Genomic DNA, 26,071 nt, shown 5'->3' on the forward strand with positions numbered 1-26,071 from the left:
CGACAGAATGCTGACCAGAAAGAAATGAAATTAATCTCTGACCCCGTCTGGGTAACACTGGAAATTCATCACATATCCTTTTAATATTGAAACACAGCGCAGAATTTTAATAGAAAATATTGTTTTTCCAAACCTCCAGTCTTTATTAATGCCCCTGGGCAGGGAATGATATTGCTGGCAATATAGCAGTCTTTGTTCATTTTAAATTTATTAAACATAATGCACTTCATTTTCAAACATTTTACTGTTTCTTTTTAATTTCACTCAGTGTAAGTACAGAATAAAACCTTTTTAAACATTTAAGATATTGAAAACCCATATACGAGTGTATAACGGGAACGCTCCGGCCATCAAATAAATTTAAGTAGAAGCAATTGTAATTTTAAGCTCCCAAGTATTATCCCCTTCAGACATTAAGGCAGTATCCGTAACCATCAAATGGAAGTGTGAGGAGGAGAGGCTGCAAGGCCCTCTGGCCCCTGGAGACCTCGCCAGGGGGACCAGCCTAGTCCAGCAGCGCCAGCAGCCCCTCCAGGCCTCCCGGGTTGGCGGGGTGGGCACTATCTCCTCCATTTCGTTGGTCCAAGAGAAATGATTCTCGGAGGGCCAGGGTGCTTGTCTGAGAGGTGGCCCCCTCCACCCACTCTGTCCAGGCCACCAAGGACCTATGCTTCCTCTTGAGTGGACACAGACCTTTAGGGATTGGAAGGCAATTCCTCCGTTTGAGAGTTGTGCTGGGCTCCCCCACCCGCAGCAGAGGTGCTTTCAGGCCTGTCCCACGCAGGTGGGCACCTGGCCAGTTCCCAAGCCCTGGGGTGGGGGCTCCCCTCAGATCACACCCCACCCCTCCTTTCGGGCCAGCAGCTGCCAGAGGAGCTGGGCAGGGGCACCCTTCCTTATCCTCACCCCCCCCACCTTCCTGCACTACTCCCCCCTTCATCCCCTTTCCCGAGGAATCCAAGCTCTGAGTTTAATGAGTCGTGAAGTGTGAGAACTTCCTGAGACCCCAGCGCCCCTGATGCCAATTCCAGATGTGCTAGGTGGGAGGGGCAGGGGCTCCTGGCCGGTGAGGACTGAGCCACCCCGGTTGGTCGGTCGGACTCAAGCGCCCAGCATCCAGGTTCCAGCCATCGAGGCCCTGAATTGGAAACAGGCAACTTCTCCACTGAGAAATTACTCTTTTTATTTCTTGTAGTGTTCATGGTGCCCTATTTCACGGCACCGACAAACAGAATATTACTTTTAAAACACTATGAAATACCAGGTCCTGTCCTCAGTGCTATTTCGGGGGGATTCAATTTTCGTTGAATGGTGAGAAGCTCCAGCATATCTTTTGGGGGCTGATCAGTGGCTCCATGGGAGGAAGAGGAAAATTCTCAGGGATTGTCTTGGCATTCCCGAGAGCCTTGTTGGTCTGGGTTCACCCACCTGCACTCACATAGCCGCGCTCACAACTAGCAAACATGTCTTAGACGGGGTCAGATACAATGCACGGCACTTTGTACAAGCCTGCTCCTGTGCATTAGCATTCTTTATTACTCACAGGGTTCTAAGCCTGGCCTACGCCAGTGACTATCTACAAGGTTATCTATGATCTATGATTTATCTGGTGGCAGGTCTGTTGATCCCCCCACGTATCCCCCCACCTATCCCCCCAGCACTCCTCTGTTGGTATCCTGATCTCATGGAGAAGTTATTCTGAGCTCTAGAAAAAAAGTTCCTCCCTTTCTGCATTGGTGAGTGTTCCATTTTGGCCCGACCTCACAGCAGACAGCTTTGTTCCCCAGTGTTTGTGGTCAGGGCTGGGAGAGGCACTGGAAGAGAGGGCTTTTCTGGAAACATTTCAGCCCTCCATTTAAGTGGAGATGGTTTCTCCCTCTTGCTTCTAATCAGGGCGATAGATGAGAACAGGCATCTGGGAACCAGGAGAGGGCTTTCTAGTTAGTTGCTTGGGCCTACCCCCCTCCCAGGCCAGGCCCTCTCCCCCCTGAAGCAAGGCTGGAGCTGCCTTTCCTGGGTTCCTGGAGCTGCCAGCAGTGAGGGCTGGGGATCCAAAGTGAACCTGGAAGGAAGTCTGTAGAGTTAGGGTGTGTGTGGGGAGAGATGAGGCCTTCCCCAACCCCATAAATAAGAAGAAAGCCAGGGCATAATAAGCGGAAATAACATCAGAGTCCCCACTGATCCTCCTATTACATTCTCTCCTCCTAGACCTTTGCCCAAGACCACTCTCCCAGTCCCTTGGAGGAGGAGAAGCCAGGAGTGAGAACAGCCAGCTCCGGCTGTTCTGTTACTCCATCTTGCCAGAGTAGGGCCAAGGAAAGTCCAAAAAGGAAACACTAGCCTGTGAGTTTCATTTTTCCTTCTGATCTACTTAAAATAAAAACAAACAAAACAAAACTCAGAGGCACCTAGGCTACACCTCATGTCCAGCACATTCTGCTGGACCTGCTCAGCCTCCGCAGGCACAGGGTTCAACTGAGGTGGAGGGTCTCCCAGTGTGGCCCACCCCTTAGATTCTTGTGGTTTTAGGATCTAACGCTGCCCTGCTTCTGGACCAGGAAGACCCCTCACCAGGTGCCCGCCTTGAGTCCTGGGCCCCCCCCCCCCCCCCCCCCCGTGCAAAACCCACTCTCTCCGGACTTTCCTGTAAACAACTGCTTACTGGAGTTAAGACTCTCTCTCTCTCTCTCTCAAAAAAAAAAAAAAAAAAAAGATAAAGCGATTTAAAGATAATTAATTGCATTAAACTATTGACTAACTACCTCGCTCAATAGTAATTCATTTAGAGAATATTAAAATCGGAGGAACAATAATAAAATTGATGCCAATTCCCACGGGGAGGGAGATGGCCAGCAAATTGGATACTTTTCTTAATCTGGCGTAAATAATAACACGTCTGCTCCCCTTCTCTCTCAGGCCGATTCCTCTATCATTTATTCCAGACTCTAAAGCCGGGTTTCATAATTGATATCAGTTACTCAATGAGTGGTTTTTCATTTGTTCTTGTTATCCGTGATAATTGCGAAGTTCAGCCTCTCTCGGAGTTGAGTCTCGGCTCTACGGTGGAGGCCTGCCTGGTGCCTCCAGCGCAGCGCTGGGGCCAGGGGCCCGGCTGGGAGGTGGGGGCGCTGGCTGCTGGCCCCCCACCCTCCCGCCCGTGTACCCCGGGCAGATGCACAAGGCCCCCAGCCTGATCGTGGGGCCAAGCTGCAGGGCCCCACGGTGGGGGCTGGAGGGGTCGGGGCTTCCGTGGGGCGTGACGGTCCAGAGCTCCGCCGCCCGCTGAGAGGCATGCTCAGGCGCGGACCCAGGGTTCAGAGCTGCAGCAACAATCCGTTTTTGTTTGAAAAGCGGTGGGTGAAAGCGATGAATCCCAAACGGCATCTGGGAGAAAAATGTCACAGACCCTGAAGGAGAATTGGGGAGCTGGAGAAAGAGAGGGACACTTGGCTGAGGGGCAGCTGGACCAGGGGTGGGGCGCAGCAGGGAGGAAGGACGATGCTGGCTCCCAACCCACTCCCTCCCGCTCCAGCTCCGGGCACAGGATGCTCTCAGGCCGGCCGGAGCCCTGGCAGCCAGTCCGGTCCTCGAGATGACTATTTGTTATTTATTCACTTATTTATTCATTTATAAAGTGTTTACTTAGCTCCGTGCAGATGTAACATCTCATTTACAGCGTGGCCTCGGGGCATAGAAACAATTGGCAACAAAAGAGTAACTCCGGAGAATTAGAGAAACACACACACACACACACACACACACCCCAACAACAACAACAACAACGACAACAGAGCTGAGTTGGTGAGCGGGGAGGGCGGAGAGCGCGGGAGAGGACGGGGACCCCGCAGGAGTCGCGTGGGGGCTGCGCGGGTGCGCACTGTCCCGGCTGGGCCGACCGCGCCCAGGGCGCCTCCGGGGTGGGTCCGGGCCTGCCGGGGACCCCGAGGCGGCGGCAGCCAGGGCGGCCCCACGGAGGCGTGCGCCCCCGCCCCGGTCCCGGCCCTCCCGGCTGGCACCTGGCGCCCAGGAGCCAGCTTCGGCTGCCGGGCGGAGGGCGCGCAGACCTCGCCGCGGACCGCCTCCTCCTCACCCCCAGGGCCCTATCTCCGCGGCCCGAGCCCTCCGCAGCGGGTCCTGGCGGCTGTGCAGCGGGGAAACTGAGGCCCCGGGGCGCCGCCGTTGGGGCGCCGCCGCTGGGGCGCCCGGGAAGGTGCGGGCAGCTGAGCTTTCCTTCTGGGGTGCGAGGGGTAAGAGTGGATGATGGGGGGCGCACTGGCGGGACCCCCGGCCCGCCCCTCCCCTGCGCCGCGTGCGGGGTCTCGGCAGTGGCCGAGCACAGAAGGGGCTGCAGGGGGTCCCCGCCCCCCGCGGGCGCCGGGGCGCGGACGGGAGGCAGCTGGGACTGTTTAACTGGGAGCCGGTTGCTTGGCAACCCGCGGCGGCTCATTACCGCGGCCACAGTGATTAACCAAAAAAGAAAAAAAAAAAAAAAAAGAAAGAAAGAAAGAAAGAGAAAAAGAAAAAGAAAGGAAAAAGGGGAAAGAAAAAAGTCAGGAAGAAAACATAGGGGGAAAGCTGGAATATGAAAGTAAAATGGATTATTTAATTAGCTAATTGATAATCAACTACTTCTTAATTATTCACTTAATTTAAAAAGTGTAGCTCCCAACACTGCCCTCATCCAGCGGGCTGGTACACAAGCAGGATTTTCAAAGGCGCCCTCTTCCCAGTCCACCGCTACCTCCTGCCGCTGGGAGGCAGCTTCCTCTCTCGGCAGGGTCCCCAGCCCCTGACCCCCACCCCCCAGGAGGGGGCCGCGGAGAAATACTCTCCTCTGACAGCCAGGACAGCAGCACCTCCAGATATCCGGGGGCTTTTCTAGGAGGGGGGGAGGAAGGGGGTGATCTTACTTCCTGGCGCGTAGCTTCCCTGTGTCCAGGTGGTGTGTTAGGTTGTCCCCTTGCTCCCACAGATGCTTCAGGGTGTGAGGGCTCGGGGTGAGCCCTGCGGGACACCTGCAGGGGGCAGGGGGCGCTGGACTGGTCAGTTCTGGGACTCTGTATTCACCACCTCAAGCATATTTGAAACAACCTGTGGGATGGGTGCTCTCACTGTCCCCCTTCTAAGGAGAGTGAAGTGAGGCCTGTCTCACACAGCAATGTTAGGCACAGCCAGAAGTTCGGGGAGAGCGAGGAGTTGGTGTGGAGCAGTCATTCAGGGCCCTGAGGTTGAACAAGGCAGGCTGGGAGCTTGGAGGGTCGCCATCTGAGCTGGGTCTCCAAGACTGGCTGCAGGGCATGTGGTGGCAATGTGTCACCACAAGGGCGCCCATTTCCCTTGCTGCAAGGACCCCCAGCTGAGGCCTTCCCTGGCATTGCCCGGGATGAAGCATACATGAAGCATACGAAGGCCGTCCCTGGGCCTCCATTTGGGGCAGCTCTGGAGGACGGAGCTCTGGAGCCCCGTGAGGTGTAGTCTACCTTCTGCCGGCCAGCCTCCCCCCTCCCTGCGCCTTCCTTCCCCAGCCACCTCCTCACAGCTTGCAGAGCTCCTCTCTGGTTTCCCTGGTGCCCTGCAGATGCTACTCAGGCCACTCGGCCCAGCAGACAGGGCTTTGCAGATGAACTGAGTGTGGGAAGACAGGGGTGCAGCAGGACATCCCGTTGCTGGTCCTCTAGAGCTGGACACTAGCTGTGGGGCTTTGTGTCCTGGCTCTCAGAATAGGCAGGCACCCCCATCTCCTCCTTTCTGCCCTGGGGGCTCCCCTTCCTTCCCTCCTTACTCCTCCTCCTTGGATTCTCCTCTTTCCCTTCAGGCCCTGTCCCTCCTCCCACCAAGCGCTCTATGGGATTCCTTCTGACCCTGGAAAGTCTAGAGCAGCCACTTTGCTGGGGACTGGGGAGGAAAAGGAAAGTAGCCCCCACCCCAGGGGACCCTAGTAAGGACCTCACCCAGCGTCCTTTGGGTGCTGGGGGCAGGTGATAGGCTGCTGCTGGAGTTGAGGAGCACTGGGACCCCTGGTGCCACAGTCACTGAGACCCACAGACCCTGGCAGGAGGGAGGACTGGGCCAGCCACCTTGCTCCACGCAGAGCAGAGAGGTCAGAGGGAGCCGAGGAAAAGCAGGAACAGAGTTCATTAGGAGCCTTTGCAGGTTTGCTTGAGGGATTGGGCACAACATCCTGAACTAGAAGGGTTGGAGAGGGCAGGGCAGGACCCACCCTGGGGTCTCTCTGAGTCTTGCTCTCCTCACTTGAGTGGCAGGGTGTTTGTCCCAGGTGGGGAGTGTCCCAGGAGCCTTGGGACAGCATTGTAATCCCGGTGTGGGGGAAGGCCTGGACTGGTTTGTCTTACCCTGCTAGCCACTGTCATCATCCCTCCCACCTGCCCCTGCTCAGGTGTTTCAACAACATGCTAGGGGCACACATACTCCCTATCTTCACACTCCAGGATGATGCGGAGGCCTCTGCGCCCCAGGATCCTGTGAGAAATGGTCAGACATGGGTGCTAAAGTGTACCCGGGATTTGTTTTAATCATGAACAATGAGACATGCGGACACAGAAAGGACTGTCATGAAGGAAGAAGTTTACAGGGATTCCTGGATCCAGGAGAGAAGGCCCACCACGCAGGGCCATATGGGGAAGCACCAGGATGTGAGGGGGCCACGGAAAAAGCAGGACCCAGGGCTTTTATGTGGTGTCCAAGGGAAGAAGTGTGTGACATGAGATCAGTGAATTTGAGCAAGTTTAGGACTGGCTAGTTTGAATAATTTTGGGAGGCTGGAGGGCATGAGGTTGTCCCTGTCTGTCGGGTAGCTGGCTCTGGGTGGTTAGCTATTAGCAGCCGGATAATGCCTCCTGGAGCATAAGAGCTAGAGACAGGAGGCGGTTCCAGTGTGGGCTCTGGATTGGTTGGCTTGCATTTGAAAGGAATGGTCCTGGGGCAAGTTCTTTCCTTTGGGGAGGAACCTTCTGTCCTGAGTCACTGAGTCACTGAAGTAGCAGATGCCAGAGCATCCAGAGTACAGAAAGTAAGGGGCGCTGGGCCACTAGAGCATGCAACTCTTGATCTCCAGGTCATGAGTTTGAGTCCCATATTGAGTACAGCGATACTTAAAACAAATGAATAAATAAATACATAAATAAACCAATTTTTAAAAAGAGAATAAAAAAGGAATACAGAAAATAAGAAGACATGGTTAATACACCTGCCCCACACCCCCAGCTTTGTTGTGGGTGAGGGAGACTGAAGGTTCAAATCCATTACTACCCACTGTCCCAAATACAGTGATGGGGAGGGGGGGTAATGGCCCAAGGCCAAAGGGAGAGGCCACAGCTGGGGAGCAGAGCTTCTGTGGGACATGCTGTGGAAGGTGGGCTTGGGCCCAGAGCACACAGCCGAGCACATACGGCCCCTCTGTATGCCTGTCCAGAAGTAAGGTGAGGTGCCACCTTACTGGGTGTCAGTGAGGGGCCCTGAGCTTTGTCATAGCACTTAGGATGACCTATCTTAGGTGGGGTTTGTGAGGGCAGCCACGGGGGGTCACTTTGCTCAGAGGGGGACTTGGGGCTGTCTGGACACTGCCTGAGCACCTTTCTGGGCCACAGCCTGACAAGACAGGGAGTGGGGCTGCGCTGCTGGGAGTGTCTGCAGCACCTCAGCTCCCCACAGCCCACCTGGGAGTCCCCATCCTGTGTCTCCTGACCTTGACCTCATGGGAGCTTCCAGGGCTGAGCAGCAGTCAGGAGAAGGTGGAAGGATGGTCAGGCTGATTTCCCACTCTTTGAGCTGATTTCCGGGCTTGTTGACTGGCACTGGCTTCTAGATGCCTCTTTCTGCAGGCTGAGAGGGGGGTGAGCAGGGGACCTCAGGGTCTCCACAGCATGGGAAGGCCCTGGGGCCTGAGCCCCTCGGGTATACCCACCTGTCTTATCTCTGCCAGGGTGGTGGTGAGGATTTAGGGGATAGCATATGCTATGGTCTGACCCGTGTCCCTCTCCTCAAAATTCATACATTGAAGCCCCAGCCACCCACCTCACTCCTCAGAATGTGAGTATCTTTGGAGACCAGGGTCTTTAAAGAGGGGTTTAAAGTACAAGGAGGTCATGAGGTCATGAAGTGGGCTGTACTGCAAGAAGACTGTTGTCCTATGAGAAGGGGACATAAGGACACAGGCAGGCACAGAGGGGCAACCACATGGGGACATGGGGAAGACAGCCAGCTGTCCTCATGCCCAGGAGACACAAGCCCTGCCCATACCTCCACCTCGGGCCTCTCTCGGACCTCTCTGTCTCCAGCCCCGAGAGACAATACGTGTCTGCAGTCTAAGCACCCCCTCCTGGGATATTTGTTCTGGCAGCACCAGTGGATTCACTACCTCTCATCATAGGGTGGGCACAGTCTCACCTGGGGCCTGGGGTGACTTTGGGGTGAGGGTTCTGACACCCGCAGGCCTCAGTGTCTTCACTAGGGAACCCCACTGGGTCTCACCAAGACTTGGGGACAAGTCTGCTCCCCCTCAGGACACTAAAGCCAGGAACAAGGCCTAGTTCCCCACCCCCCAGCTCTGTTCCAGTAGCCCAGGCCCACGGGGCAGGAGGCGGGGGGGCCTCATGTCCTTGTCTGGAAGTCAGGGCTGTTCCCCCTTCCTGCCTGGCTGGCTCCCTTGGGAGGAGGCCTGCTCTCTGGCTGAGCCGTCAGGGCCCGGGCAGATGTCTCTATCGGGGGCATGCTTCTATCTCTGGAGCCCTCCTTGCGGGCAGAGAGAAAGAGAGAAAGGCTGGGCTGGCCTTGGCCTCGGTTTCTGTGGAGGGAACTGGCGTGTGGGGTGGAGGGCTGTTCCCAGCTTTTAGCTGCAGATTTATGTAAATATGGATTATGGAATTTGGCCCCAATTCTCCCTTCCCTTCCCCTCCTCCCCTACCCCAGTGCAGACTGGGCATTAGTGCCCGTTGGTGGGTGGATTTCTGCAGCCTGTCAATGAGCAGCAGTTAATTCTCAGGCAAATGTCTACTTATCTCACTGTGTGCTGGGCTTAGGCATCGCAACAGACCGCCCCACTCAGCCTGGAAGGGGGTGGAAGGGAAGGGGGGGCACAGCGGGCCAGACCAGGGGGAACTTCCCAACCCTCCCTTGTGGGTTCTCTCAGCTTCAGGGTAAGAGTCACATGCGGCCACCAGGGGCAGGGGAGAGAGGAGGTGCCCAGTAGCTAGGCCAGTGTCTTCTGGCTTTGTGACTCTGGGCAGGTCCTTCCTTCCTTCCTTCCTTCCTTCCTTCCTTCCTTCCTTCCTTCCTTCCTTCCTTCCTTCCTTCCTTCCCTCCCTCCCTCCCTCCCTCCTTCCTTCCTTCCCTCCTTCCCTCCTTCTTTCTCCCTCCCTCCCTTCTTCCTTCCTTCCTTCCTTCCTTCCTTCCTTCCTTCCTTCCTTCCTTCCTTTTCTTTCTTCTTTGAAGTAAACTGTACCACTGACCTAGGGCTCGAGCTCATGACCCTGAGAGCCAGAGTCACATGCTCCACAAATTAAGCTCTGAGGAAGCAGTGGCCTGCACTGCATGGTGGCCTTGGCATGGTACAAGGCTAGTAAAGCCTGTCACCTGGAACCCAAGGGCATGGTTCTGTCCTCTACCACCTCTGATTTAGAAAGATGCAAGACGACAGCATGCACTCAGCTGAAGCTCAAGCGGAGTCTGGAGAGGCATGTAGAGCCAAGCCTCCCATGAACAGGGAGCCGGCCCTGCTAGGTGACAGACTCTGGTTCCAGTGAGAGCCCCCCAACCCCCACCCCAGGAGGACCCAGGGAGGCAGTGGACCCCAGAGGCTTCCTCAGGGTTGCACAGAAGTGAGAGTGTGAATGTCATTCGGTTTAATGGGCAGCATGAGCAACATCACATTGGGCTGGGACACCAGGCGTGCTAGTCGGCATGGAGACGGGTCCCGTGCACTCAGCTTCTGCAGGTTGACCCCTGCTTGCTCAGCACCTGGAGGGCTCCCACTCCTTCTGCACCAGTGGGATCATCCTAATCTGCCGCCTGGAAGGATGGAGGTCCCCTGGTGCAGGTGACCACTGTATCCTTGCCTGCTATCACCCCCATCGATCCCTTTTTCCCTCTGATTTCAGAGCCACAAGAACCACGAAATTAGTTCTAAAAAAATTAGCCCTTTACTTCCCTGCTAATCCCCTAACTCCCTTAATTAAGTCAATGGTAGCCTAAATTGTTCTAAACATCTTTTGGGGGATTATATATTTTAATCATCATTATCCAATGAATATTTGATTATATAGTCATCATATAATCAAGAGTAAAAATTATAATCCAAAAAAAGGCATTTAATAACACTTTAAAGACCGGGGTATTTGATAAAGAGCGCTGGAGGATTAGGTGCTGCACTCAGAGATGCCAGGGGCTGCCCAGTCAGGGACTCAAGTGGTCGCTCTGTTCTGAAAAAATAAGACCGTGATTTAAGGGAAAAGGAGAAAGAAAACTAAGCCATTGTGTCCCCATCACTCCCTGCTCCTTGAGTCACGAGCTATCTTATTGGGACAGCTGTTGTGGAAGTGAGTCCTATAAATATCACTAGGTTTAGGGTTTCCACAGAGTGTTATGGGAGCCCCTGAGTTAGTTGGTGAGGTCTTCTGGTCCCAGTGTCCTGTGGTGAGGCCAGAACTGTCCCCCCCACCGCCTACCCCCCCCACCCCCGACCCCCCTACCCCCCAGCAAGCTTGGTGAGCTCTCAGTTACCTGGGTAGCGGAGGGACAGAGCCGCAGTGGCTACGGTCAGGAGTCTGGGTCCAGCCCTGCCACTACCTGCTGTGTGACCTAAGACAAATTGCTTAACCCCCCTGTGCTTGGCTTTCTGTATCTGTGAAATGGAGATGATGCAAGGCCCAGTAGGCTGGTGGGGAGCTCTGAGTGCGGTAATGCTACAAAGTGCTTACGCAGCACCTGACCTGTGGGTAGCGCTTGCTCTGTTAAGTATGAGCTGCTACAAATAGCTTACAGGGGACGAAAGAGCTGCCCCGTCCCCAACATAATTCAGAAGCCACTGAGGTGCAACCTCCCAGAACATTGTGGGGTGTCCCCCTGTAAGTCTGCTTTCCTCAGGGTACAGGATCCCGTGCACACTGGAAGAGGCCTTCCCGGCCACTGAGGCCAGCCTTCTCTGTTTAAGGAAGGAGGACTGAGGCCCAGAGAGGAATGGGGGTGGGGTCCCAAGGTCTACTGCTCGCTTTCACTGTGTCTCCCTCCTGCCCCCAGAAAGCTGGTCCCCACCCTGCAAGGGGTAGGATGCGGGAGTGCCCAGGAGGGTGCTGCCTCACTCCTGAAACCTGTGTGGGAGTGCGGGGATGGGAGGCTGGCGGTGCTCTGCTCAAGATGTCTTTCCCATCAGTCCTGCTGACATCTGCTTTCCTTACGATCAGCGGACTCACCTGTCTGTGTGCTTTACAGCACATCTGGAAGGTGGAACTGTAAAGCGGAAGGAAAAACACCCCTGACTTCCCAAGATCTGATTGTGGCTTGCTGGTCACCACATAATGAGGCCCAGGGCACTTGGGCCCCTCACACCTGGTCCTCTGGAGCCCTTCCCCTTCCGCAGGCATCTGGCCACACAGAGTCACACCGCTCGTGCTGCCTTTCCTGCAAACTCCTACTCATCCTCGAAGGCCTCCCTCAGGTGCCCCCTCTCTCCCCTGAGAGGCCCTGGCTGTCAGTTCTTATCTCCATGGTAGCACCCGTCATGGGGCTCACCCTGGCCCTGCGCCTGGCATGTGGCCAGCATCCCACCAGTGAGGTCACACCTGTGGATGAGGACACTGAGGTCCAGGGAGGGGCATCAACCTGTGCAGGTCATTCTGGCATTGTGTTGCACTGGTCTGACACCCGGGCCTCCTGCCGCCCCAGCGTGGACACTTTCCCTTGTGTCCCGAGTCCCAAGACAGTGTCCTAGGGGCCTGCGGCTCAGGATGCCCGAGTCTGGCCCCTCCTGCTGGGCTGGGTCCCGTGTTTCCTGGCCAACCCCCATCCTTGGGCGCTGCTTCTCCCTCTGCTCTTCCCAGGACGTGGGGGCACTGCCCCGCCCTCTGTGCCTCCTGTGGCATCTGTGCCAGGCGAGTGGCTGGTGACACTGTGCTGTGAGTCCCCCTCTATTGACGTCTGCTGAAATCATTTGAGACAAAGTTACTGCACAGACATTAGAGCCACTTTTCAGAGCGAAACATCTGTCATTTAGCACTATGACGCTGCGGGGACGGCACTTTGGAACAATCTTGTTGCACTTAATTTATTTTCTTCCGAATACTGCCGAGAAGGGTGAATGCCTAGGTGCTCTGTCTGGACAAATTTGACTCCTGCTAGGCAAGGATACCCCTGTCCCCCACAGGGGACTACCCACCCATCTGAGGAGACCTGCCCAGGGGCTTGCATCCCCCGATTGATCCATTTTCAGACTGGCCAGGAGCCCTCCGTGGGAACCCCGGCAGACGACTTTCCCTCTCCCCCCTTCTCCCCCCCGCCCCCCCGCCGCCGCCGCCCCGGGGCCCAGTGACAGACCACATGGGGGATCTTCCCATGGGGAACAGGGGACCAGGGGCTTGCCCACCCCCAGTCGGGCTCTCCTTTCCCACACTGCTCACTCCTGCCCTCCCGACACCAGGGCCGGAGACCCCACACTGGTGCTCTGGGACCCCACATCCCTCCTCCAGGGTGAGCTCCTGCCCAGTGTTTCTCCCCAATTTGGCCGAAAGGGAAACCCTTGATCCTCCTGTCCTGGCCCTATTCCACTCTTGAGAGGCTGACAGAGGAGGAAGCAGAGACCCAGAGGGGTCAGACACTTGCTGGGAGACACACAGCAGAGCAATATCAGAGCAGGGTTTTGAAGATGCCTTCCCCACTCTGCCTTGCCAGGAGGGCTGACAGCAGGGAACGGAGGCTGGAATAGACCATGTGAGGGGAGATTGGGGCTGGATAGGGCTGCAGGGCAGGGCAGTCCTTGAGCTAGACTTCGGGGCCAGAAGCAGCCTCTCCCCATCATCCATTTTGCCTCTGACATGGGGCAATTGTGCTCATCTGAAATGACAAGCCCCTGCACTGCTGGCTACCTGAGAGCCACCTACCAGCCCTGGGGACCCCTCATGTGGGGACAGAAGTGCCAGAGAGAGAGGAAGGGAGAGAGCCTTTGCCTGCCCTGCCCTCTCCTGCTGCCCCTGCCTCATGGCCGAGCTGCATGGCCCCAGCCCATCTGCCTGAGCCCCCTGAGGAGTTTGGGGCTGTCTTCCCTTCCCCACCCTGGCTCTGGTAAGGCTGAGACCATGCAGGATTCATCTGACACGTCTCTCATTTTAGGGATGAGGAACCTGAGACCCAGGGAATCCGGGGTGTGTCACAGGCAGCTCCCCTCAGCTCAGGAGAGCCATGTCACTGTTGGTAACCTCACCTTGCTGACTTGAAAGTGGCCGCAATAGAATATTTATACCACAGAAATGGGAAAATGCTACAAATCAGGGCTTTGCTCCTCGAAGAGGGCTCCTTGTTACACATTGCCCACCATGGCAACACCCAGGTAGATGGTGACCTTTGGGACCTGCCTATGCTGCGTACCTACTGTGTGCCAGAACCTTCCAGGGGCTCCCATGGTCTTCCCAGCAAGTCTGTGAGGTTGATGGTCATAGATGAGCATGGATGCTGGCTGTGCCTCAGGTTGATGAGGGTCAGGCCTGAGGGTTGTGGTGTCCTGGGGTCCTGCCTCTCATGCTCATGTGACCCTGTGTAGGAAGCATCGGCACCCCAGGCCGCAGAGCAGAAAAAGGCTCAAAGTAGCCACAGACTTACCTAAGACCAGAGACCATGGACCTGGAGCAGCGGTCAGGTGGGTGGCTTCTGGGGGCCCTGGGGGCAGTCCTGTCCCAGGGGGTGCGAGAAATGGTTGGGGGTGAGGACGTAGGATGGCCCAGGGTGGTGCCAGGAAACTTCTGTATCCCTATCCTGGCACTGTCACCAACTTCTCAAGTGATCTAAGTCCCCTACCTGCTCTGAGCCTGTTTCCCCATCCTGTGTCTCCTCTCGGATTCCACCCCCCAGCCCCCCATGCTGTGGAAATCTCTCCTGCCCCTACTCCATGGCTCTTGAAGCCAAGACTGTGATGGACTGGCCTGGGAGCATTCCTATGGCCCAGACCCCAGACACCCACAGGCCTGGATCTGCCAGAGGGCCACCCCAGCTGGAGGAGGTGGTATGGAATGAAGCTTGGGGGTGGGGCCTGTGAGGGGAGCTACACCTACTGGCATGGGGGGAGGAGGCCAGCTGTGCACACTCCTGAAGCCTCCTGGGACCACCTGGCCACCCTCAGTGTGCCCATGGCCCCCTCTGCCGTCTTGGCATTTCCTTTCTGTGGGCCCTTCCTGGACAGAGAAGCAGGAGCAGCTCAGGTCACAGCTGGGTCACACCCAGGAGATGCCTTGCACCCACCTAGTGCTCAGAGAATGTTTGTTGCTTCAGATTGGAAGGGAGTCATTGGTGTGCTGGAGGGGTGGTGGTGCGGGGGGCGCTCACGCAGGCCCCTCAGGTTCAACCCAGAAGGAGCCAGGGCTGGGGTATGTGCCTGACCCCGAGCCCTGGGTGCTTCTGAGTGGGGCAGGAGCTCCGGGTCCTCCAGGACAGACAGGGCTTCCCCCTAAACCCGCACACGCCCGCAGGCAGGTGGGTGATGGATGCAGGGTGTGCAGGAGCCACGTAGGCAAGTTCTCTTCCTCCTGGCCACTTAGGTTTGATTTGAAGGTTGGTTTCAGCCTGGCTGAGCCGGCCCAGGGCCCAGGCACCTCACAAGCATCATCTCCCATCAAACAGCATGAATAATTTAGTCTCTAATTAAAAGTGAGGTCAAGCCATGAAAAATGGCTGGATGTCCGGTGACACCATGATGCATTAAATTGCTGGCAGATCTGAGGCAGGCGGGCAGGAAGCTCTGGTGTCAGCATGGAGGCAGCGTGGTGGGGCACCCTGGGAGGAGGGTCTCCAAGTAAGGGCGAGGTTGCTGGGCAGACCCAGGGACACCCCCTTCCTGCCACCATTGTCACCTGAGGGGCTCCCTGCCCTCCAACCACCCCCTTGCCCTCTTGCTTTCCCCAAACACACCAGATCCATCCTGCTGTGGGTCTGTGCATGTGTTCTTTCTGGAATATTCTTCCCCCAATACCTGGTTGGCTTCCTTCCTTGCTTTATTCAGATCTTGCTCAAATGTCACCTTGCCTGTCCACACTGGCTATGATGCCATCTGCCCACCCCACTGGCCCGTTTTCTTTGTCCCACTCCCTGCCTGGGTCTCTGGGCAGTACCTCTCACTGCTCGGTGTTCTAGTTTATACTGAGTTGTCTATCTCTCCAACTAGAGGGCCAAGGTCCCACGTGTCCCCAGCACCAAGGACAGCACCCAGCACACAGCCGGTGCAGTGGAGGCTGAGCACCACAGGGATGTCCCTCCAGCCCAGAGCCCCCTGGAAACAGAGACAGATGAGGGGCAGAGCTGAACCGCCAGCTTATCTGCTTCTGTGTTCTCTCCCTCTCTCCTCTTGGTAAGTGGACACCCAGAAGACAGGCCCTGGGTCCCTCACCCTGAAAGTCTCATCTGAAGCAGTGTGTTGTCCCTTCTGCTCTGGAATAGCTGGAGGGACACTGCAGGGAGAAGCGTCCTGGCTGCAGACTGGCTTCAGGAGAGCCCCGCCCCTGCCCCACAGATGCCCACCTTCCTGACGGGTCAGGGCTGGGGGAACAGCCAATGGCTTAGGGGCCCTGCCCAGGAGACCACCAACTAGGGCCCAGGGCAGAGGGCAGGTGCTGCAAGGGTGGGGCTAGAGCTCGACGTCCCTTCCTACCTTGGGAGGACAGTACTCCAGCAGGAGATCCCTGACAGGTGCTGCCTGGAGCAGAGTCCCACAAGGAAGCAGGTCCAGAGCTGGACAAAGGAGAGGCTCTGTCTCCATGTTCTCAGCAGACCCTGCCCCAGAGGGCTCCCCAGCAGCACTGGGAGTCCTTGCAAAGGGGAGCCTTGAGGTGTGAAGCACTCACTGGGTCCTGTGTGGTGGTACCAGGATCATTCCCACTTTCCAGAGGGAAGAACTGAGGCTCATGGGGGTCGACTGCCTTGCCCAAGGCCCCATCCGTCAGTTGCTAGGAGCTGCCCACAGGGACCTCTTCTGTAGCATGGGGTCTGAGACCACCCAGCAGCTCCTGTTGCCCCCCCCACCCCCACTCTCACCCCGAAGTTCTGAGAAGTGAGGTCAGAGTCCAGAGGAGGGAAGTAGTTGGGAGAGATGCTTGCCTGGGGGCTGGACAAACATGTTCTAGAACAGCTGGCTTTGGAGACCAGGCCAGCGACTTTATCCCACCACAGGGGGCTAAGTGAAAGTCTCACCTAGGGCCCTGAGTGGCACCCAGGGCCTCTGCCCCAGCTCCTGCTGCAGGGCTGGCGCCAGCCGCCTCCCTGTCCCCACACCACAGCCCTCCCGGCCCCTGGGAGGATCCTGTTTGCATTTTCCCAGTGGAACCATGGAGGGGCGGGTGCCAGGGAGGGAGGCCCTACTGGCCCTTGGGTAGCAGATTAAAGATGGATATTTTGTTTGTTACAATCAAGACCTCTGATTTCAGTTTTATAAATTTTTAAAATATTAATTATATTTTGGAAAGTGTTCTGAGGTGAATGCATTAGCTGCTGCTCCCTGCTTAGATGGCAGCTCTGCTGCTTGGCCCGGATTAGAGCAGAGGAGGAGGTGGGGCATTTAATCCACCTTGTTAAGTTATTAAATTTTCTTTATTTACACACGAACCCACTTTCATTAGCATTGTAACAGGTGCTCATTAACAATTTATCATTTGGGAGGCAAGCGAGACAACAGCGAGAGAGACATTGCTACAAAGTTTACTCTTAATTACAAGGAAGCAGCTTTAAGGACAAAACAAGACTGCACCCCTCCCCTGCCTCCCTGGCCCCCCAGCCCCCAGCCCCCCAGCCACCCTAGTTTCCAGGCCCCAGAGGCTTCCAGAGGCCCACTCGCTGCTTGCTCTGGTCAAGCGAGGGCCCTCAGAGGAATGCCAGCAGTGGGGGAGTGTAGTCTGTGCCCTGGGGCAGGTGCTGGACACCTGGGCTGTGACCTGAGCCCCAAGGGGTGGAAGGAGCATGAGCACAGAGCCAGCAGGCCAGGACCCCATTTCCAACCTGAGTGACCTGGGCAATGACTTCACCTCCAGAAGCCTCCTTGGCCTCCTCTCCAGAGTACATGGTGGCGGGGGGTGGGGTGGGAGGGGGTGTGTGTGGGGGGGTGGGAGGGGCCCAGAGAGGAGCTCCCAGGGGAGCCAGCAGAGCTGGGAGGTGGTGGCCTGTTGGTGTGACTAGAGGGTCTTCTTGTCTTTCCACATCCCTGAGGGCGTCCAGGGGCACTGTGCATGTGAGTAAGGAAGGGGTGGCCAGGCATCGGAATGGCGTGGGGCCCCTCCCTGGGGATCCAGCTTTCCAGAATTCCTCCTCAGGACCTCCACAGTGGGCATGCCATCAGCAGGCAGGTTTGGAGTCTGTCCCAATTTCTCAGGACCCTGGAAGCAGGAAGCTATATCCTCCTCCTATATGCCTGTGTGCCTGCTGCCTTGGGCCCCCAGTGGGTATCAGGGTGCTGATGAGGAGGTTTGAATGTTCCTTGTCAGAGGGGACACAGGGGACTGCCTTGGGCCCCCACCCGGTACCAAGGTGCTGGGTGAGGGGGTTTGAAGGTCCCTCGTCAGAGGGGACACAGGGTGCTGGAGGGGGGAGACTGTGTGGACAGTGAGCTCAGCCCCGTAGGAGGCCAGGTGTGGCATGGGTGTGAGGAGACCCCCATCAGCAGGGGCACGGGGGCTCCTGGATTTGGACAGGCTGTAGGTGCTGGACACAGCAAGAAGTGGGTGCTCGCAGGGGGCCTGCCTCCTCCTGGGAAGCCCGTCCCAGCTCCTCTCTAGCAGGAGCCACCTGCCGGGGGTCCAGGCCTTGCATGTCATACCTGCCCTTCCCTGTTCCCCCGGGGACCTCAGGCAGGAGGGAACCGATGACTGGTGTGGCCCAGCCTGAGGGGCAGGTGGAGACGAGCCTATGGTCAGCACAACAGCATGGCTGTGCCCCACACCTCGATGAGACTGCTGGTCACCCCATATCCTGGGGCCAGCCAGGCCTCCTCCTGCACCTGCAGCCCGATGAGTGGGGCCTCCGGCCCAGTGCAGGGAGCAACACCGACCTCTCTGCTCTCCCACAGAGGACCCCTCATCCCGGGGCGGGCGGGGGCCTCCGTGGGGCCGGCCAGCCGCCTTTCCAGCCGCCTAGATAATCGTCTGCCTCACACTGCTCCTTTAAAACATATTTCCAGGGTGTTTTTCACGGATAGGGCTTTTAATATTCATCTCAGCACTGACAATTTTTCCTGCCTTGTTACGGAGAGCCGGTGTCGGTTTTTCATTGTATCTTTGGACAGTCGGTTTATTCGGAGCCACTTAAAGGCTCAAAAGTGATTCTCTTTTATAATTTGAGAAGTTTCATGGGCTGAACATCAAAGTGATGGCTGGGACTGTTATCCATGCTCTCCTTGCTCCTTCCCTCCGCCCACCCTGACCGGCCCTATCTGCCAGCATTATTAGCGACATAGGCCACTCCTGCCTCACTGCACCCCAGGCCTTTGGGGACAGGCGTGGCATGCCACACTGTCGGCCTTGTCCCAGTGTGGGAGGACATGCATTTCCATCTGGATTTTCAGAGAATGGTGAGGACAGGGGAGGGGACTCTCAGTCCAGAGGCTCGGGCCTACACTGGGTCCTGTACCATCTGCAGCCCCCAAGGCCTCAGTTTTCCCATCTGTAAAATGGGTGTCTTGGCACAGAGCAGGGCCATAAACTCATGTACCCACTGGGGTCAGGCAAGTCTCACAGATGGGTGGTGCCTGTTGGGTGCGCCAGCCAGAAAGAGAGCTGTCCATTAGACAGCACTGATGGAGCACTGATTGTGTTCTAGGGGCTGGTAGCCATCAGCCCAAATAGGCCAGAATCCTGGTCCTTGGTGGCAGAGAAACAACAGGGTCTGGGGGCCGGGAAGAGGGTGCAGGGAACGGAGAGCCATCCCAACAGGTGGGGCTGACCTTGGAGGTCCTTTGTGTCCTGCTGAGGGCCCCCGAGACCCCTTAGTGAATCAGGGCTGAGGCTAGGCTTGCCACAGGGACACCCCGGGTTCCTTTCTGGTCCCCAGGGGCTGGCGCCCTGGTCACCTCCCCTCAGGCTGGATGGGGCCTGGGGAGACGGGCTCATTTTCGTCAGGCAGAGGCCAGGGCTCAGATCTGCCAGTGGTTTGGGCTTTTTGAGAGAAATCAGAAGTCTAGATGAGTTTATAACATCTCTTGATTTCCGAATGTTGGCAACTATTTCAAAGATGTTTAAAAAAATTCGCATTGGCCAGATTTGTCCTACAGGCTCGGCTTGCAACCTCCGGTCTAGATAAGAAACCGTTGTCTTCTCCACTTGGCCACGGCCACGCCGTCTTTCCCGTTATTAACCGCAGATCCGTTTGTCAGGAGTGTGCCTACCCTAGCTGTCTGTCCGGGAGCCGCCCTCGCGGTGGTACTGCCAGGGCCGGGGTGAGGAGGGGTCCGGGCCGCGGTGCCCCATGCCCCCCTGCACTCACCAGCACCACGGCTGGTGTCCTGCCTGCACGGTCTGTCTGCACCTCTACCTCCCCCTAAACCACCACTAACACTCGTGTGATTTTTATAATGTTTGCACTTTCAACTACAACAAGATAAATGGGCACAATTATCCGGTTCCCAGACTGGGAACATGTGGCCTGGCATATGTGGGGCCAACCTAAGCAGAAATCCAAATGCGCCTCCCCAGACAGCACACCGCGCTTGCCCGCCCGCCCGAGTTTCACTCCGGAATGGCGCCACCGGTTCCCACATAGACAGCTGGCGGATCATCAGATGGCATTACAATATTTTTACTTATAATACAGAAAGTAATAAAAATACACATTTAAGTAGCATATTGCTGTTCTAAAGGGGCCGGGAAACCTGGAGAGAACTGAGTTTTGCTGTAGATTCAGAGCCAGCGTTGATCCTGGCACAGGGCTGTGGCCAGGGGTTCGGCAGCTTGGTGAACGGGCACTTGGGGCTGATGCTGCTGTGCCACAGCTGCATCTGGCCAGCAGGTTTGGGTCCTGGTTATAGGTAACTTTCAAGTCTGGTTCTCGAGGAGTCTGGCCTCATTTCCTCACATGTGAGGGATAGGCAACTTCCCCATCTTTAGGGGTGATCTGTGGAATGTAACCCTTGGGAGGCCAGAGTCCTCTTAGAGACCCATGTGAGTGCTGGGACCCTCACTCCTGCATTTATGCATAACTTCAGGGCACCCTCGAGAGCATCCCAGATTGAGAATGCTTGGCTCAGACATAAACACAAATAAACTTGACCACATGAGCCATGGCTGCTGCCAGCGTGGGCCCCTTTCCTTGTATGAGCAGACTGAGGCTTCCACAGGAGACAGCTCTTCCCCAAGAAGAGCTGGGGCATGGCCAGGCCTCTTGCCTTCCTGAGTCTCAGAATCCCAGACCTTCGGCTGGCCATCCACACCGTGTGCTATGGAGGGGCTTGGAGGAGGCACCTTTGCTGCCATCTCTTCTGTGGTGACTTTGGGGAGGGTCTGATTTGGATGAACCTCCAGATTTGACCGAATTCTCAGACTCTGCTGTCCCAAGTGGAAGGCAGGAGAAAGAGTGATGCCAGGTGACTGGTCCTGGCCCCACCCCACCCCACCTGCCCAGCCCCTTGGGTTCCTGCCCCTGGGATAATGCAGCCCCCTGTGCGCAGGCGCCGCTGGCTTGGGGAGCTCAGCAGGGAGCTGGACTTTAGCCCCACCCCCCCAGGCCTCCCACCCTGTCGCTTGTCGGTCCTGCCAGGCGGGGTCTCAGGGGTAAGAGGAGCACTCTTGATAACACCAGGTCATTCTAGGCGCTGTAGTCAGAGGTGCTTCATGGAAGATAAAATTAGGCGAGTCACAGCAATGCTCTGGCCAGGGCATTGGAAAGGACTTACAGGAGGAGGTGACATGTCAGCAGATCTAGTTTGTGGGGGTGATGCACAGCAGATATAGTGACAGGTGTCATGTCAGCAGTTATAGTTTGTGGGCCTTGCAGAGGTCTGGGGAGGAGCCTTCTGGGCAGAGGGAATAGCAAGTGCAAAGGCCCTGAGGTTTGGAATGGCCTGGACCTGCATGCACGGCCACAGCAAAGGGGTCTGTGTAGCTGGAGTGCAGAGAAGAGGTGACTGTAGGGGTGTGGTGCACCATGTGGGAGTTGAGCTCTCCTTCTAGGGGCCATGGAAAGCTGCCAGCACATGGCCTGAGGGCCCCACGGGGGTGGGGGCCAAGGATTGGGCCCTCCCAGCATGTGTATACTGCATCTGCTCCTCTTGAGTCCCTTGTGGATGGTCACTGAGGCCATGTGCAGGACAGCCTGAGTGTGGGGCATTTCCTTGGGCGTGGCCCAGGACCGGGGCACCCTGGGATCCTGAGTTCGGGGACTCTGTCATTCTCCACTGCCTGGACACCATCCCAGGAAAGCCCCATGTCACATGGGTCCTGCCAAGGAGTTCCTCTGTTCCACCCCCCGTCCTTCCCTTGAGTCCGGCATGTGCAGGTGCCTGACTTAGACAGACATGGTGGGTGGGCAGGTGGGCTGCCCTAGGCATTGACCCCTGGCTCCACCCACCCCCCAGGCAGGAGTGCCCATCACCCCCATCATGACAACAACCAATAACACCACCACATCCAAAGTCCCTCTGGGGCTGGTACTCTGTGACACTTCTCCCCACCACCCCCTTCTGTGACAGGTCACACCTGACCCACAGGCCCACCGCAGGCCATATTTGGGCTTCTGGTGATCTGAGGGGTAGCCAGGAAATGGCTGCTCCCCTCTGTACAGCTGAAAGGGTAGGTAGTGTCTGCATGGCTGGGGCCTGGGAGCTCGCCCACGTGCACATGGGGGTCCTCGGTCCCTCCACCCAGCTCCTGCTGCAGCCCAGCACCCCCAGCCTCTCCCTTCATGCCCCCTGTCCCCTGGAGCCGCTGCCCACCCTCCCTCCCTACCTGCTGCCCATCCCACCTCCACTGCCTCCACCATCAGCCCTCCTGCACAGCACCCAGAGGGGCCTCTGGAAACCCAGAACTACTCACCAAACCCCATGTAGGACCCTCTGGAGCTCCTCTCATTCCTCCCTGTGTGCTGAGCCTTGGAACTTTGGCATCCCTGCTGAGTCCTGGCTCCTCTTGGAAGCTCTTGACTCTTCCTTCCATCTGGTCCACTCACCTTGTGCTGGGGGGGTCAGAGACCAGTCTTCTGTCCTGCATGGCCCTTTGCATCTGTGAGGGGGGCCTTGTAGGCACCCCTGAAGGGAAGAGACCAGGCCTCACTCATCCTTTGGGGAAGGAATGGAGAAGGCACTCTTGTGATCCAGGCCAAGGCCTGGCTGGTGGCCTGACCCTGAGCTGGCCAGGGCTGAGCCATGGGGTGGGTGCTGAGCTCCTGGTGGCCAACCTGGAGGCTTTGGATCAGGAGCAGGACCATCCAGGGGTGGTGCTGATCTCACTACACAGCCCTCTGCCCACTGAGGGGGGTGGGGGGCGCACACCTGCCCCGGCCTGCTGTCACTTACAGGCTGGGAGAGGATGGGATATGAGTGTCCAGCCTGAGGAGAAGCCTATGCTCACCAAGGGAACATCCTCCTACATCCTCTACTGGGGCTCCCTGAGAAGCTACAACCACAGCCAGCCAGAGAAAGATCACACCCAGGCCTGGGCACTGCAATCAGGGACCCGCTGTCCTCTCCTTGCTGCCCTGGAGGGACCCTAATGCAGCAGAGGTGGGCAGGAGCCAGCCCCACGCAGCAGGCCTGAGCTGCAGGTTAGGCCTGAGCCTAACCCAGTGCAGCAGGCCTGAGCTGCAGGTTAGGCCTGAGCCTAACCCAGTGCAGACCTTCAGTTATGTGGGGGTGTTTCTGCATCTGCCCAGGATTTGGGGGTTCACAGTGATTTTTCTACCCGAGTGGCCTTAAGTGCCCTGCAGTAGCCCGAGACATACCCCAGAGCAGAGGAGGGCGCAGAAGGGCACAGGATGTCTCAGGAGGAGAGAAGAGTTGAGTAGTTTCCTGCCCGCCCTGGAGCTACATGCACCCCTGGGAAGGGCCTTCCTCCCATCATCCCCCTGATTCTCAGCGGGAGAGCTGATGTTCAGGGAAGTGGTGGGCTAGGGTTCCATGGCCAAGGCCAAGGGATGGTCAGCAGCTCACTCTCCTCCTCTGGACACCTCCTAGGCCTCTTCTCCACAGCAGAAACAGGCCAGGTGCTGGGGACGGGGGCACAACCAGTCTTGGTTTGGAGTGACAGGAGACAGGCCACAGCACTGGGGGCCTCTCTCAGGAGCACTCTTGTCCTCTTGGGTGTGGGGTGCCAGCAGTGAGCAGAGGACAGGATGGGGATGAAGACGGATGGCTCTTGCACAGCAAGTGCTATGGTGAAGGCCAGCAATGAAGGCCGTCAGTGGCCAAGGTCGGGGCGCCCGGAAGCCGGGGCAGAGGTCTGGGACCCTGGAACGGGGCTCAGAGAAGACAGCCAGTCTGGGGAGCCGTGCCTGGGGCTGGGTCAGGGGCTGACGGCACCCGGGCTGCTCCCTGCGCCCCCCGCCCCAACCCCGAAGGCCTCCCGCAAGCGCCACCCACTCCTGGCTCTGAGCCCAGGCCCCCGGGCCGGGTCAGCTGGGCCCCTCCCGGCCGCCCCCCTAACTGTGTGGATGGGAGGTGATTCTCAAGGTGAAATTTCTAGTTCCGTTGAGTCACTTTTGTTCACGGCAGCGCACAAAATGTCATCCCGGCCCTGTTCCGCGTACGGTGTGCGGCTCTCCCGTCGCATTTAAATTTACTCCACTTTCCCTCCCTGACACCTGTTTAAATCAATATCTTCCTCTCCGGGTCGCGGGGAGAATGTGCCCGGCTCTCCACACAGCGCTTCTCAAATCCACTAAAATCAACACAATAATTGAAATATTTTCAAGCTGATTACACCGCAGCCCGAGGCTAGCCTGGTTGCTAAGGGTGAGCTCCGCGGTTGCTAGGGGGAGTAAATCATCTTGCATTATTTGATTTTTGTTATAGATATGAAACCGCTACTCCCGCGATTAAATGTCTCTCAGCCTAACACCTATGGGACCTGGGGAGAAAGAGGAGAGAGGCGCCAACCTTGACCCTGTCAAATAAATATCTCTAACTTTTCCTGTCCTCGGGCTCCCCGGCCAAACCTGTCTCTGGGTTTTTTTCTTTCCCTTAACCTGACTTGAGACAACAAAGCTTTGGGGACTAGAGACGAAGAGGGGGAGACTGTCCACTCTGTTTGCGGCCTGTGCGGCCTCACCCTCCAACCTCCGGCTCTGGTGGCCCCAAGGGAGGGACGAGGACTCATCTCCCCGCGACTCCTGCCCGGCTTCTGCCTCCCCTGCTGCTTGGTGGCCAAGGGAGCCACCAGGCCCCAGGCCCCCCGAGTGGATGGGCGCACAGCTCCTACTCCGGGGGTGTCTCACCCACTCCCACCGGCCTCCTCCTGACCCCCGCCCAGCTGTCACGTAGGGGCATTGGGTCTTGGGCTGCACCCCCTCCCTGGCCTGTCCCAGCCAGCACCCTCAGAGAAGCTGGGGTCCCTGGCCAGCCACGGCTGCGCCCACTGAGCTGTAAGTACCTCTGCACCGAGCCGGCTGGCTGGCGGCAGGTGGGCGGTGAGGCTGCCCTGCTGGGACCCAGCCAGCTGTTCCCATGAATGAATCTGAGTAAATTAACAAACAGCACGCAAACCTGTCAATTGAATCATTCTTGATGACTCTAAGTACCAGACCGGCTGGGCGGGGCCTCACCCCTGCCCCCAGCGTCCCGGGACCCTGCCCCCCCCCTCCCCCGCCCCGATCCTATCCCAGCCGCCGGCCCGTCTGTCAGCCTTCCCCCAGATTTGGCTCCCAAAGCGCTGCCCTCACTGGGCTTGTCCCTGTGCTAGAACCTTCCACGGCTCCCAGCTCCAGGGGTCAGTGCAGGTGGCAGGACTCAAGTCTGAGTGCCCCCAGGTCTCAGGTCCCACTGTTGCCCTCCCTAGCACCCCAAACACCCCAGGGCAGCCTTAGCTCTGCTCCCTGCTTGAGCACCCGGCTCTCTGGGGCTCAGTCCCAGACACTTCTTTTCTGGATGTCGTTTCTGCCTCTACCTCATGATGCTTTCCCTCGTCCATCACGCAGCACTCTACACTTTGTCCTGTCGGCCTCCTGGGAGGTGTGGCCAATGTGGGAGCTGTCACCACGTCACGGCTCTTCCCACTGGACACCTAGCCAGGGCGCAAACCCGCAGGGCTCACTGCCAGCCCCTGCAAGCCCTGTCCGCTCACCAGACGCCATGTGCTGGGTCTCTGGGCCCCCAAGGGAGGTCAGGTGGTGGGTGCAAGGTCTGTGCTGGCTGGGCAGTGCTCTATGGAAACCCAGTCCAGCACAGCCCAGCCAGGCCAGCATGGGGCTGAGGGTGGACACAGAGAAGCCCCAGGAGGCGGTGTGGACCTCCTTCTGGGGCCCATTACTTACCACTACGTCACTTTCTCAGCCATCCTTGGAGAACCAGGTGTCAGGCTGCCCCCAACTTACAAATGAGAATGCGGAGGTTCAGAGGTTCAACACTCCATGTGGGGGCCCTCAACCAAGATCAGGGGCAAGGTTAGGGAGGCTGGCACTGTGAGCAGGCTTGTTGGTATCACAGCTATGGAATCGGCAGATGTGCCTGTGAGTCCAGACTCTGAACCCCAGCCTTGGGTGGGGCCGGCATGGTTTTATTTTATTTATTTATTTATGATTTCATTTCATTTCATTTATTTATTTATTTATTTATTTATTTATTTATTTATTTATTTTTATTTTTATTTTTTTTAGAGAGAGAGAGAGAGTAAATAATGAGTGCAGGAAGAGTGGGGAGAGGGGCCAAGGGAGACGGAGAATCTTAAGCAGGATC

The 26,071-nt window shown here is 57.2% G+C and overlaps 1 long non-coding RNA gene across 1 annotated transcript; it reads left to right on the forward strand.

The window, feature by feature from the left end:
* Window positions 1–11,925: 11,925 nt before the first annotated feature.
* Window positions 11,926–24,316, forward strand: LOC144318159 (uncharacterized). Its single transcript, XR_013383988.1, has 4 exons — window positions 11,926–12,108; window positions 13,770–13,861; window positions 15,380–15,562; window positions 24,194–24,316. It is a non-coding gene; the product is annotated as an uncharacterized LOC144318159 (long non-coding RNA).
* Window positions 24,317–26,071: the final 1,755 nt, after the last annotated feature.

The sequence above is a fragment of the Canis aureus genome, chromosome 8 (assembly GCF_053574225.1).
Source record: "Canis aureus isolate CA01 chromosome 8, VMU_Caureus_v.1.0, whole genome shotgun sequence".
Lineage (NCBI taxonomy): Eukaryota > Metazoa > Chordata > Mammalia > Carnivora > Canidae > Canis > Canis aureus.